This window comes from Elephas maximus, chromosome X, assembly GCF_024166365.1.
Source record: "Elephas maximus indicus isolate mEleMax1 chromosome X, mEleMax1 primary haplotype, whole genome shotgun sequence".
NCBI classification, from domain to species: Eukaryota; Metazoa; Chordata; class Mammalia; order Proboscidea; family Elephantidae; genus Elephas; species Elephas maximus.
The window spans coordinates 17,889,197-17,904,214 of NC_064846.1; the positions used below are offsets into that span (position 1 = coordinate 17,889,197).

Below are 15,018 nucleotides of genomic sequence, written 5' to 3' on the forward strand. Positions count from 1 at the left end.
TTGTTATACCTTTTTGTGGTTACCTTATTATTTACCCCTATTTTTCTAAGTAAAAACCTAACTTGTATTGTTCTATATCGCCTTGTATCACTCTCCATATGGCAGTTCAATGCCTCCTATATTTAGTCCCTCTTTTTGATTATTGTGATCTTTTACCTATTGACTTCCATGATTCCCTGTTATGTGTATTTTTTTTTTAATTAATCTTAATTTGTTTGTTTTTGTGATTTCCCTATTTGAGTTGATATCAGGACGTTCTGTTTTGTGACCTTGTGTTGTGCTGATATCTGATATTATTGGTTCTCTGACCAAACAATATCCTTTAGTATTTCTTGTAGCTTTGGTTTGGTTTTTGCAAATTCTCTAAACTTGTGTTTATCTGTAAATATCTTAATTTCGCCTTCATATTTCAGAGAGAGTTTTGCTGGATATATGATCCTTGGCTGGCAGTTTTTCTCCTTCAGTGTTCTGTATATGTCGTCCCATTCCCTTCTTGCCTGCATGGTTTCTGCTGAGTAGTCTGAACTTATTCTTATTGATTCTCCCTTGAAGGAAACCTTTCTTTTCTCCCTGGCTGCTTTTAAAATTTTCTGTTTATCTTTGGTTTTGGTGAGTTTGATGATAATATGTCTTGGTGTTTTTCTTTTTGGATCAATCTTAAATGGGGTTCGATGAGCATCTTGGATAGATATCCTTTTGTCTTTCATGATGTCAGGGAAGTTTTGTATCAGGAGTTCTTCAACTATTTTCTCTGTGTTTTCTGTCCCCTCTCCCTGTTCTGGGACTCCAATCACCCACAGGTTATCCTTCTTGATAGAGTCCCACATGATTCTTAGGGTTTCTTCATTTTTTTAAATTCTTTTATCTGATTTTTTTTCAGCTATGTTGGTGTTGATTCCCTGGTCCTCCAGATGTCCCAGTCTGCATTCTAATTGCTCAAGTCTGCTCCTCTGACTTCCTAGTGCGTTGTCTAATTCTGTAATTTTATTGTTAATCTTTTGGATTTCTACATGCTGTCTCTCTATGGATTCTTGCAACTTATTAATTTTTCCACTATGTTCTTGAATAATCTTTTTGAGTTCTTCAACAGTTTTATCAGTGTATTCCTTGGCTTTTTCTGCAGTTTGCCTTATTTCATTTGTGATGTCTTGAAGCATTCTGTAAACTAGTTTTTTATATTCTGTATCTGATAATTCCAGGATTGTATCTTCATTTGGGAAAGATTTTGATTCTTTTGTTTGGGGGGTTGGAGAAGCTGTCATGGTCTGCTTCTTTAAGTGGTTTGATATGGATTGTTGTCTCCGAGCCATCACTGGGAAACTAGTTTTTCCAGAAAATCCGCTAAAAAAATGCAGTCAGATCCCTATCAGAGTTCTCCCTCTGGCTCAGGCTATTCAGATGTTAATGAAGCCGCCTGGGGAGGGTGGGGGAGGGAACAGAGAGATAGGAGAGTAGCACCTCAGAATATAGCCAGAGTTGCTTGTCTTGCTTGGAATGACTATTATATCTGAGATTCCCGCGGGGCGCATCGCCTGTGTGTGCTGGCTGTGTGGAGATTGCCCCCGGGGGGTCTGGCCCGCTGGAGTCAAGGTCAGATCCTCCACTTCCAGCCCCACGCCCAGCATCAAGGCTCCCCTACTGGGCCAGTGCACTCTTGACTCCAAAATCAGTCGCTGCCTCCCGGGGACTTCTCGTCCCTCCAGCCGCATTGCTGTGCCCCCCCCCGCGAACTAGTTGGGCGGCCTCCCGGGGTTAGTTCAGGTGGGTGGAGCAGCTCTCTGTGCTTGTGCCGTGACCGAGTGTCCCGGCTGGGACGCTGTTCTCCCCGCTCCTATACCAGTCGCTGCCTCCTGGGGACTTCTCCTACCGGCTGTGTCCCATGCCGCCCGCGCGACCCGGCTGGGCCCCCTCCCGGGGTTAGTTCAGGGGGGTGGAGCAGCTCTCCGTGTTTATGCCGTACCTGCGTCCAGTCCAAATCCCGGCGGGATGGTTCCCTGGCTGGGACGCTGCTCTCCCCGTTCCAAGACCAGTCACTGCCTCCCGGGGACTTCTTCGACCGGCTGCGTCCCACGCCGCCCGCAGAACCGGCTGGTCCCCCTCCTGGGGTTAGTTTAGGGGGGTGGAGCAGCTCTCTGTGCTTGTGCCATACCTGACTGGTACTCTGGCTCCAGGCTCTGAAAACAATCGCTGCTTCCCCGTATTAGTTCGTTCTCCGTCTCTAAATCTGTGTTTGTTGTACAGGGTTCGTAGATTGTTATGTATGTGATCGATTCACTTGTTTTTCCGTGTCTTTGTTGTAAGAGGGCTCCGAGGTAGCGTCTGCCTAGTCCGCCATCTTGGCTCCGCCTCTCCATTTGATTTTTGACAGTTTCCAATTTTCCTAGATTCATACTTCATACATCCCAGGTTCTGATTATTAATGGATGTTTGGGGCTGTTTCTTCTCATTTTGAGTCATGCCACAGCAGCAAAGGAAGGTCCTAAAAGCTTGACTCCAACCACGTCATGAAGGTCGACTCTACTTTGAGGAGGCAGCCATCTTTTGAGTGCCTTCCAACCTAGGGGGCTCATCTTCCAGCACTATATCAGACAATGTTCCGCGCTATTCATAAGGTTTTCACTGGCTAATGCTTTTCAGAAGTAGACTGCTGGGTCCTTCTTCCTAGTCTGTCTTAGTCTGGAAGCTCAGCTGAAACCTGTCCTCCATGGGTGACCACTTGCAAGTGGTGTATGCATATCTCACAGAACTATCTCTGAACCAGGCACGAGTTTTCTCTTCCTGAGTTAGCTGATCATAAGAAACTCCCCATGAGGCCACAGTTGAAGACTGGAAGAGGGCAGATAATGTGAAAGAAGTGGAGACCATGGGCATTTGGGCCACTTCCTCATGCAACTTACTTGTGTCTTCAGGCCCTGCTTGGGCTCAATCGGGCATTTGGGCCACTTCCTCATGCAACTTACTTGTGTCTTCAGGCCCTGCTTGGGCTCAATCTCATATGTACTACTTCCAATTAATGATGGAGTGCTCTTGTACACATCTGATGCTGTGACTCTATGGGCCAGACAACATCCAGTTCATGATAGGCAGCTCAGGCTGCGTGGTGGCTTGGTGACCCATGGTTAAGTGTTCAGTCTCTACTAAGGCCCAGTAACAAGCCAAAAGCTGTTTTGCAAAAGGAGAGTAGTTATATGCAGAGGATAGCAGGACTTTGCTCCAAAACACCAAGGGTATGCACTGTGATTTACTAATAGGGGCCTGACAGAGACTCCGAACAGCATTTCTATCTGGCACTGACACTTCGAGGACCATTGGATCAGCCAGATCATATGGCCCAAGTGACAGAGTGGCTTGAACGGCAGCATGACCCTCTTGCAGAGCCTTCTCTTGACCTGGGCCCCACTCAAAGCTAGTAGCTTTAAAACGCTTGATAAATAGGCTGGAGTAGCACACCCAAATGTGGGATATGTTGCCTACAAAATCCAAAGAGGCTCACCAGGCCTTGTGCCTCCTTTTTAATCTTAGGAGGGGCCAGATGTAAAAACTTATCCTTCACTTTAGAAGGAATTTCTGAGTCTATGCCACCGGACTCATATAAATTTCACTGAGGTAGAAGCACCTGAATTTTGTGGGAATAATATCCCACCCTCTAGCACACAAATTCTGTATCAAAAAGAATTGGTCAATTGACTCTGTGTATTCCTTCAACCTTATTATTTTTTATGCTTGCTGTGTCGTTTGGTATTTTGCCCATAGAATCCTTCAATACTGCAAGTTGAGGCTTGAATTTTTTATTCAGTTCTTTCAGCTTGAGAAATTCCAGGCATGTTCTTCCCTTTTAGTTTTCTATGTCTAGGTCTTTGCACATGTCATCATAATACTTTACTTTGTCTTCTTGACCCACCCGTTGAAATCCTCTGTTCAGTTCTTTTACTTCATCATTTCTTCCTTTTGCTTTAGCTGCTCGACGTTCAAGAGCAAGTTTCAGAATCTCTTCTGACTTCCATTTTGGTCTTTTCTTTCTTTCCTGTCTTTTTAATGACCTCTTGCTTCTCCTTGATGTCATTCCACAAGCAAAAGAATTGGTTGACATTCAATCATTTCAGGAAGTAGCATATGATCAAGAACCAATGGTACCGAAGGAAGATATCCAAGCTGCACTGAAGACACTGGCAAAAAACAAGGCTCCAGGAATTGAGGGAATACCAATTGAGATGTTTCAACAAACAGTTGCAGTTCTGGAAGTGCTCATTTGTCTTTGCCAAGAAATTTGGAAGACAGTTGCCTGGCCAGCCAACTGGAAGAGATCCATATTTATGTCTATTCCTAAGAAAGGTGATGCAACAGGATGCGGAAATTATCAAACACTATCATTAATATCACACGCAAGTAAAATTTTGCTGAAGATCATTCAAAAGCAGTTGCAGCAGTACATCGACAGGAAACTACCAGAAATTCAGGCCAGATTCAGAAAAGAATGTGGAACAAGGGATATCATTGCCTAAATCAGATGGATCCTGGCTGAAAGCAGAGAATACCAGAAAGATGATTACCTGTGTTTTATTGACTATGCAAAGGCATTCAACTGTGTGGATCTTAAGAAATTATGGATAACATTGTGAAGAATGGGAATTCCAGACACTTAATTGTACTCACGGGGAACCTTTACATAGATCAAGAGGCAGTTGTTCGGACAGAACAAGGGGATACTGCTTGGTTTAAAGTCAGGAAAGGTGTGCATCAGTTGTATTCTTTCACCATACCTATTCAATCCATATGCTGAGCAAATAATCCGAGAAGCTGGACTATATGAAGAAGAACGGGGCATCAGGATTGGAGAAAGACTCATTAACAACCTGTGTTATGCAGATGACACAACCTTGCTTGCTGCAAGTGAAGAGGACTTGAAGCACTTACTAATGAAGATCAAAGACCACAGTCTTCGGTATGGATTACACCTCAACATAAAGAAAACAAAAGTCCTCACAACTGGACCAATGAGCAACATCATGGTAAACCGAGAAAAGATTGAAGTTGTAAGGGATTTCATTTTACTTGGATCCACAATCAACACCCACAGAAGCAGCAGTCAATAAATCAAGCGACACATTGTGTCAGGCAAATCTGCTGCAAAAGACCTCTTTAAAGTGTTAAAAAGCAAAGGTGTCACTTTAAGGACTAAGGTGTGCCTGACCCAAGCCATAGTGTTTTCAGTCATGTCATATGTATGTGAAAGCTGGACAATGAATAAGGAAGACCAAAGAAGAATTGATGCCTTTGAACTGTGGTGATGGTGAAGAATGTTGAATTTACCATGGACTGCCAAAAGAAGGAACAAATCTGTCTTTGAAGAAGTACAGCCAGAATGCTCCTTAGAGGCGAGAATGGTGAGACTTCATCGCACACACTTTGGACATGTTACCAGAAGGGACCAGTCCCTGGAGAAGTACATCATGCTTGGTAGAGGGTCTGTGAAAAACAGGAAGGCCCTCAAAGAGATGGATTGACACAGTGGCTGCAACAATGTGCTGAAGCATAACAATGATCATGAGGATGGCGCAGAACCGGGCAGTGTTTCGTTTTGTTGTATATAGGGTCGGTATGAGTCGGAACCAACTTGACAGCATCTAACAACAACAACAGCAGCACACAAATATTTTACCACTAAGTCCAGTGTCATTGACATTTCTTCCTTACTAGGTCCAATCAACATATATCACCAATGTAATAGGCCAGTGTGATGTCTTGTGGAAGTGAAAGGCAATCAAGTTTCCTGCAGAATAAATTATGATATAGGGCTGGGGAGTTGATATATCTCTGAAGTAGGGTAGTGAAGGTGTATTGCTGGCCTTCACAGCTGAAGGCAAACTGCTTCTGGTGTTCCTTCAAAACCAAAATCAAGAAAAAGGCATTGGCCAGATCAATAGCTGCATACCAGGTACCAGAGGATGTATTCATTTGCTCAAGCAATAAAACCACATCTTATAAACATACAAAAATCACTTGGATTTCTCTATATCAACAAAAAGAACATCGAAGAGGAAATAACCAAATCAATACCATTCACAGTAGCCCCCAAGAAGATAAAATACTTAGGAATAATTCTTACCATAGATGTGAAAGACCTATATAAAGAAAATTACAAAGTACTACTACAAGAAACTAAAAAGGACCTACTTAAGTGGAAAAACATACCTTGCTCATGGATAGGAAGACTTAACATAGTAAAAATGTCTATTCTACCAAAAGCCATCTATACATACAATGCACTTCCGATCCAAATTCCAATGACATTTTTTAATGTGATGGAGAAACAAATCACCAACTTCATATGGAAGGGAAAGAAGCCTCGGATAAGTAAAGCATTACTGAAAAAGAAGAAGAAAGTGGGAGGCCTCACTCTACCTGATTTTAGAACCTATTATACAGCCACAGTAGTCAAAAGAGCCTGGTACTGGTACAACAACAGGCACATAGACCAATGGAACAGAATTGAGAACCCAGATATAAATCCATCCATATATGAGCAGCTGATATTTGACAAAGGCCCAGTGTCAGTTAATTGGGGAAAAGATAGTCTTTTTAACAAATGGTGCTGGCATAACTGGATATCCATTTGCAAAAAAATGAAACAGGACCCATACCTCACACCATGCACAAAAACTAACTCCAAGTGGATCAAAGACCTAAACATAAAGACTAAAACGATAAAGATCATAGAAGAAAAAATAGGGACAACCTTAGGAGCCCTAATACAAGGCATAAACAGAATAGAAAACTTTACTACAAATGCCGAAGAGAAACCAGATAACTGGGAGCTCCTAAAAATCATACACCTATGCTCATCTAAAGACTTCACGAAAAGAGTAAAAAGACCACCTACAGACTGGGAAAGAATTTTCAGCTATGACATCTCCAACCAGCGCCTGATCTCTAAAATCTATATGATTCTGTTAAAACTCAACCACAAAAAGACAAACAACCCAATCAAGAAGTGGGCAAAGGATAAGAACACGCACTTCACCAAAGAAGATATTCAGGCAGCTAACAGATACATGAGAAAATGCTCTCGATCATTTGCCATTAGAGAAGTGCAAATTAAAACTACGATGAGATTCCATCTCACTCCAGCAAGGCTGGCATTAATCCAAAAAACACAAAATAATAAATGTCGGAGAAGCTGCGGAGAGATTGGAACTCTTATACACTGCTGGTGGGAGTGTAAAATGGTACAACCACTTTGGAAATGTATCTGGCGTTTTCTTAAAAAGTTAGAAATAGAACTACCATAAAATCCAGAAATCCCACTCCTCGGAATATACCCTAGAGAAATAAGAGCCTTCACACGAACAGGTATATGCACACCCATGTTTATTGCAGCTCTGTTTACAATAGCAAAAAGCTGGAAGCAACCAAGGTGTCCATCAACGGTTGAATGGTTAAATAAATTGTGGTATATTCACACAATGGAATACTACCCATCGATAAAGAACAGTGAGGAATCTGTGAAACATTTCATAACATGGAGGAACCTGGAAGGCATTATGCTGAGCGAAATTAGTCAGAGGCAAAAGGACAAATATCGTATAAGACCACTATTATAAGATCTTGAGAAATAGTATAAACTGAGAAGAACACATACTTTTGTGGTTACGAGGGGGGAGGGAGGGAGGGTGGGAGAGGGTTATTTACTGATTAGTTAGTAGATAAGAACTACTTTAGGTGAAGGGAAGGACAATACTCAATACACGGAAGGTCAGCTCAACCGCACTGGACCAAAAGCAAAGAAGTTTCCGGGATAAACTGAGTGCTTCAAAGGTCAGTGGAGCAAGGGCGGGGGTTTGGGGACTATGGCTTGAGGGAACTTCTAAGCCAATTGGCAAAATAATTCTATTATGAAAACATTCTGCATCCCACTTTGAAATGTGGCGTCTGGGGTCTTAAATGCTAACAAGCGGCCATCTAAGATGCATCAATTGGTCTCAACCCACCTGGATCAAAGGAGAATGAAGAACACCAAGGTCACACGATAACTATGAGCCCAAGAGACAGAAAGGGTCACAGCAACCAGAGACTTACATCATCCTGAGACCAGAAGAACTAGATGGTGCCTGGCTACAACCGATGACTGCCCTGACAGGGAGCACAACGGAGAACCCCTGAGGGAGCAGGAGATCAGTGGGATGCAGACCCCAAATTCTCATAAAAAGACCAGACTTAATGGTCTGACTGAGACTAGAATGACCCTGGTGGTCATGGCCCCCAGACCTCCTGTTGGCCCAGGACAGGAACCATTCCCAAAACCTAGAGGAAATGAGCAAATTTCTAGAAACATGCTACCTACCTAAACTAACACAAACAGAGGTAGAACAACTAAATAAACCTCTAACAAAAGAAAAGATTGAAAAGGCAATTTAAAAACTCCCAACAACAACAACAAGAAAAAGCCCTGGCCCTGACGGCTTCACTGCAGAATTCTACCAAACTTTCAGAGAAGAGTTAGCATCACTAATTTTAAGGTATTTCAGAGCATAGAAAAGTATGGAATACTCCCAAACTCATTTTATGAAGCCAGCATAACCCTGATGCCAAAACCAGGTGAAGACACCACCAAAAAGAAAATTACAGACCGATATCCTTCATGAACTTAGATGCAAAAATCCTCCACAAAATTCTAGCCAACAGAATTCAAAAATATGTCAAAAAATAATTTACCGCTTTGCCGCATCTACTGCGAGAATGAAGACCATTCTCAGCAACCAGAAAATGTCGAAATCACTCTGAAGGGATGCACAGTTATTGTGAAGGGCCCCAGAGGAACTTTGTGGAGGGATTTCAATCACACCAATGTAGAACTCAGTCTCCTTGGAAAGAAAAAGAAGAGGCTTCGCGTTGACAAATGGTGGGGAAATAGAAAGGAACTGGCTACAGTTCGCACTATCTGCAGTCATGTACAGAACATGATCAAGGGTGTTACACTGGGCTTCTGTTACAAGATGAGGTCTGTGTATGCTCACTTCCCCATCAACGTTGTTATCCAGGAGAGTGGGTCACTTGTTGAAATCCGAAACTTCCTGGGTGAAAAATACATCCGTAGGGTTTGGATGAGGCCAGGTGTTGCTTGTTCAGTATCTCAAGCCCAGAAGGATGAGTTAATTCTTGAAGGAAATGACATTGAACTTGTATCAAATTCAGCTGCTTTAATTCAGCAAGCCACGACAGTTAAAAACAAGGATATCTGAAAATTTTTGGATGGCATCTATGTTTCCGAAAAAGGAACTGTTCAACAGGCCAACGAGTTAAGATCTAAGAGTTGTCCAGCTACGGAAATGAGGCCGGATGATTCCTAAGACTTAACGGGTGATATTTTTAAGATGCAATAAAATTCATTTATTCATTAAAAAAAATAATAATAATTTACCATGACCAAGTGGGATTCATAGCAGGTATACAGGGATGGTTCAACATTAGAAAAACAATCAATATAATCCACCACATAAATAAAAAAAAGACAAGTACCACATGATTGTATCAATTGATGCAGACAAGGCATTTGACAAAGTCCAACACAAATTCATGATAAAAACTCTCAGCAAAATAGGAATAGAAGGGAAATTCCTCAGTAGAATAAAGGGCATTTATAAAAAAACAGTGTAAATGGACAGAGTCTGAAAGCATTTCCCCTTGAGATCGGGAACCTCACAAGGGTGCCCTTTATCACCACTCTTATTCAACATTGTGCTGGGGGTCCTAGCCCGAGCAATTAGGCTATATAAAGAAATAAAGGGCATCCAGATTGGCAAGGAAGAAGTAAAAGTATATCTGCAGATGACACTATGTTATACACAGGAAACCCTAAGGAATCCTCAAGAAAACTACTGAAACTAATAGAAGAGTTCAGCAGAGTATAGGGATACAATATAAACATACAAAAATCAGTTGGATTCCTCTACACCAACAAAGAGAATGTTGAAGAAGAAATCACCAAATCAATACCACTTACAATAGCCCCCAAGAAGATAAAATACTTAGGAATAAATCTAACCAGATATGTAAAAGACCTACTATACAAAGAAAACTACAAGACACTACAGCAAGAAACCAAAAGAGACCTACATAAGTGGAAAAACATACCCTGCTCATGGATAGGAAGACTCAACATTGTGAAAATGTCTGTTCTACCCAAAGCGATCTACAGATACAATGCAATCCCGATCCAAATTCCAATGGAATTTTTTAATTAGATGGAGAAACAAATCATCAACTTCATATGGAAAGGGAAGAGGCCCCGGAGAAGTAAAGCATTACTGAAAAAGAAGAACAAAGTGGGAGGCCTCACATTACCTGATTTTAGAACATATTATGCTGTCACAGTAGCCAAAACAGTCTGGTACCTGTACAAGAGATACACAGACCAATGGAACAGGATTGAGAATCCAGACAGAAATTCATCCACCTATGAGCAGCTGATATTTCACAAAGGCCCAGAGTCTGTTAAATGGGGAACAGACAGTCTCTTTAACAAATGGTGCTGGCATACCTGGATAACCATCTGCAAAAAAATGAAACAAGACCCATACCTCACACCATTCACAAAAACTAACTCAAAATGGATCAAAGACCTAAATGTAAAATCTAACACGATAAAGATCATGGAAGAAAAAATAGAGACAACGATAGGAGTCCTAATGCATGGCATAAACAGAATACAAAACATTACTAACAATGCACCAACTCCAGAAGAGAAACTAGATAACTGGGAGCTCCTAAAAATCAAACACTTATGCTCATCGAAAGACTTCACCAAAAGAGTAAAGAGACAACCTACAGACTGGGGAAAAAGATTTTGGCTATGACAGATCTGATCAGTGTCTAATCTCCAAAATCTACAAGATACTGCAAAACCTCAACAATAAAAAGAAAAATAACCCAATTAAAAAATGAGCAAAGGATATGAACAGGTACTTCACTGAAGAAGACATTCAGGTGGCTAACAGATACATGAGGAAATGCTCATGATCATTAACCATTAGAGAAATACAAATCAAAACTACAGTGAGATACCATCTCACCACAACAAGCCTGGCATTAATCCAAAAAACACAAAATAATAAATATTGGAGAGGTTGTTGAGAGACTGGAACAGTTATACACTGCTGGTGGGAATGTAAAATGGTACAAACACTTTGGAAATTGATTTGATGCTTCCATAGAAAGCTAGAAATAAAACTACCATATGATCCAGCAATCCCACTCTTTGGAATATATCCTAGAGAAATAAGAGCCTTCACCCATGTTCATTGCAGCACTGTTTACAAAAATAGAAAGGTGGAAACAACCAAGGTGCCGATCAGTGGAAGAACGGATAAATAACTTATAGTATATTCACACCATGGAATACTAATGGAATACTACACAACGATAAAGAACAACGATGAATCTGTGAAACATCTCATGACATGGAGGAATCTGGAAGGCATTATGCTGAATGAAATTAGTCAGTCCAAAAGGACAAATATTGTGTGAGACCACTATTATAAGAATTCAGGAAAAGGTTTAAACACAGAAGAAAACATTCTATGATGGTTATGAGAGTGGGGAGGGAGGGAGGAAAAGGGATACTCACTAATTAGACAGTAGACAAGAATTATTTTAGGTGACAACACACAATACAGGGGAAGTCAGCACAACTGGACTAATCCAAAAGCTAAGAAGTTTTCTGAATACAACCAAACACTTCGAGGGACAGAGTAGCAGCAGTGGGGGTCTGGGGACCATGGTTTCAGGGGACATCTAGGTCAATTGGCATGACAAAGTATATTAAGAAAATGTTCTGCATCCCACTTTGGTGAGCGACATCTGGGGTCTTAAAAGCTAGCAAGCGGCCATCTAAGATGCATCAGTTGGTCTCAACCCACCTGAAGCAAAGGAGAATGAAGAACATTAAAGACACAAGGAAAATATGAGCCCAAGAGAAAGAAAGGGCCACAGAAAACAGAGATTCCATCAGCCTGAGACTGGAAGAACTAGATGGTACCTGGCTACCACCAATGACTGCCCTGACAGGGAACACAACAGAGAACCCCTGATGGAGCAGGAGAAAAGTAGGATGCAGACCTCAAATTCTCGTAAAAAGACCAGACTTAATGGTCTGACTGAGACTGGAGAACACCAGAGGTCATGGCCCGTGGACTGTTAGCCCAAAACTAAAACCATTTTCAAAGCCCAACTCTTCAGACAAGGATTAGACTGTACTATAAAACATAAAATGATACTGGTGAGGAATGTGCTTCTTAGCTCAAGTAGACACATGAGACGATGTGGGCAGCTCCTGGCTGGAGGTGTGATGAGGAGGCAGAGGGAGACAGGAGCTGGTTGAATGGACACGGGAAATAATAGGGTGGAGAGAAGGAGTGTGCTGTCACACTGTAGGGAGAGCAATTAGGGTCACATAACAATGCGTGTTTAAGTTTTTGTATGAGAAACTGACTTGAATTGTACACTTTCACTTAAAGCACAATAAAAAATAGAAAAATTTTAAAAAAGAGATGAAAAATATATAAAAAGGGGTGGAACACTGATGAAATGTTGTATTTGCACTGTTAAAATTGTCCTGAATGACGAAAAAAAATGTCAGCAGTTCATCCCAGAGGCATTATAATAATGTTGTTGTTCTTGTTAGGTGCTGTCGAGTTGGTTCCGGCTCATAGCGACCCTATGCACAACAGAACGAAACCCTGCCCGGTCCTGCGCCATCCTTACAATAGTTGTTATGCTTGAGCTCATTGTTGTAGCCACTGTGTCAGTGCACCTCGTTGAGGGTCTTCCTCTTTTCCGCTGACCCTGTACTCTGCCAAGCATGATGTCCTTCTCCAGGGACTGATCTGTCCTGACAACATGTCCAAAGTATGTAAGACGCAGTCTTGCCATCCTTGCCTCTAAGGAGCATTCTGGCTGCACTTCTTCCAAGACAGATTTGTTTGTTCTTTTGGCAGTCCATGGTATATTCAATATTCTTCGCCAACACCACAACTCAAAGGCGTCAACTCTTCTTCGATCTTCCTTATCCACTGTCCAGCTTTCACATGCATATGATGCGATTGAAAATACCATGGCTTGGGTCAGGCACACCTTAGTCTTCAAGGTGACATCTTTGCTCCTCAACACTTTAAAGAGGTCCTTTGTAGCAGATTTGCCCAATGCAATGCATCTTTTGATTTCTTGACTGCTGTTTCCATGGCTGTTGATTGTGGATCCAAGTAAAATGAAATCCTTGACAACTTCAATCTTTTCTCCATTTATCATGATGTTGCTTATTGATCCAGTTGTGAGGATTTTTGTTTTCTTTATATTGAGGTGCAATCTATACTGAAGGCTGTAGTCTTTGATCTTCATTAGTAAGTGCTTCAAGTCCTCTTCACTTTCAGCAGGCAAGGTTGTGTCATCTGCATATCACAGGTTGTTAATGAGTCTTCCTCCCATCCTAATGCTGCATTCTTCATATAGTTCAGCTTCTCGTGTTATTTGCTCAGCATACAGATTGAATAGGTATGGTGAAAGAATACAACCCTGACGCACACCTTTCCTGACTTTAAACCATTCAATATCCCCTTGTTCTGTCCGAACAACTGTCTCTTCATCTATGTAGAGGTTCCTCATAAGCAAAATTAAGTGTTCTGGAATTCCCATTCTTCGCAATGTTATCCATAATTTGTTATGATCCACACAGTCAAATGCCTTTGCATAGTCAATAAAACACAGGTAAACATCCTTCTGGTATTCTCTGCTTTCAGCCAGGATCCATTTGGCATAATAATAGCAGAGACTTACCTCATGTCAGAAGTCTAACTCCAGAGTCCAAACTTTTTTTTTAAATTTTTATAGTGCTTTAAGTCAAAGTTTACAAATCAAGTCAGTCTCTCATACGAAAACTTACATATACTTTGCTATATACTCCTAGTTGCTCTCCCCCTAATGAGACAGCATATTCCTTCCCTCCACCCTCTATTTTCATGTCCATTTGGCCAGCTTCTGTCCCCTCTGCCCTCTCATCTTCCCTCCAGACAGGAGCTGCCCACACAGTCTCATGTGTCTACTTGAGCCAAGAAGCTCACTCCTTACCAGTATCATTATTTATCTTATAGTCCAGTCCAATCCCTGTCTGGAGAGTTGGCTTTGGGAATGGTTCCAGTCTTGGGGTAACAAAGGGTCCAGGGCAGAGTCCAAACTCTTACCTTCTTTGTGAACGTACCCCAGTTTACAAAGTAGTAGGAGATACAGTTACCCTTCCCAGGGGATCTTACATTTAAGCTGAGGCCACCAGACAAGATTGATGTAACAGATAACTAAAGCACAGAGCATTATGTGATCAGGTGTAACACTACATGGACCAAGAGCTCTAGAAATTTATGTGGAGAGAAAAGTAGGTTCCATCAAAAAACAAAACGAAACAAAGGAGCAAAAACTAACGAGAAGCTAGGATAAGCTACTATTTAAAGCTTCCGATAGCTTCTTCCTTTTGTTTCAGGAATTCATCCCTGGGAAAATATTGCTCTCTTCTTTTGGGAAAATCCAGTGGATCTTTGATTCTGCAAAGCTTAAGTCCACATCCTGTTCTAGAATGAAGAGACTGTGAAATGAAGACCTAAAGTGCCCTGCAGAAAGTGGGCTTCTTGAGAGGTGGGGGGCAGAGTTGCATCTCTGCAGAGATTATGATGATATCAATTGGAAGCAAGGAAGGCTGTCTTTCTCTCTTTGGGCCTTGAAAGAGAAGGTCATGGGGGTGACCTTTGGACAAGTATGGACAAGGATGAAGACACCATTCTCCATGGGAGTTAAGCTTGCCCATCAACATGGCAATAGGTGATGGGTCTAAAGAAAGAGTCAACCAGTGGCAGCCCTTGTGGACAGGCATGACCATTAGAGTCTAGGAAACATGGCAATGAATAACCAATGTTAAGCTTTGTTTTACTGCATTGTAATTCCTCTCTGTTATCCCTAAGTCTTCAGTAAAATTTTGTT

The 15,018-nt window shown here is 41.6% G+C and overlaps 1 long non-coding RNA gene and 1 pseudogene across 2 annotated transcripts in view; one reads left to right on the top strand and one right to left on the bottom strand.

The window, feature by feature from the left end:
- Positions 1-15,018, bottom strand: part of LOC126069500 (uncharacterized) — a 1,199,210-nt gene that overhangs the window by 318,948 nt on the left and 865,244 nt on the right. The window lies entirely within an intron of this gene.
- On the top strand, positions 8,737-9,395 carry LOC126069498 (60S ribosomal protein L9-like; annotated as a pseudogene).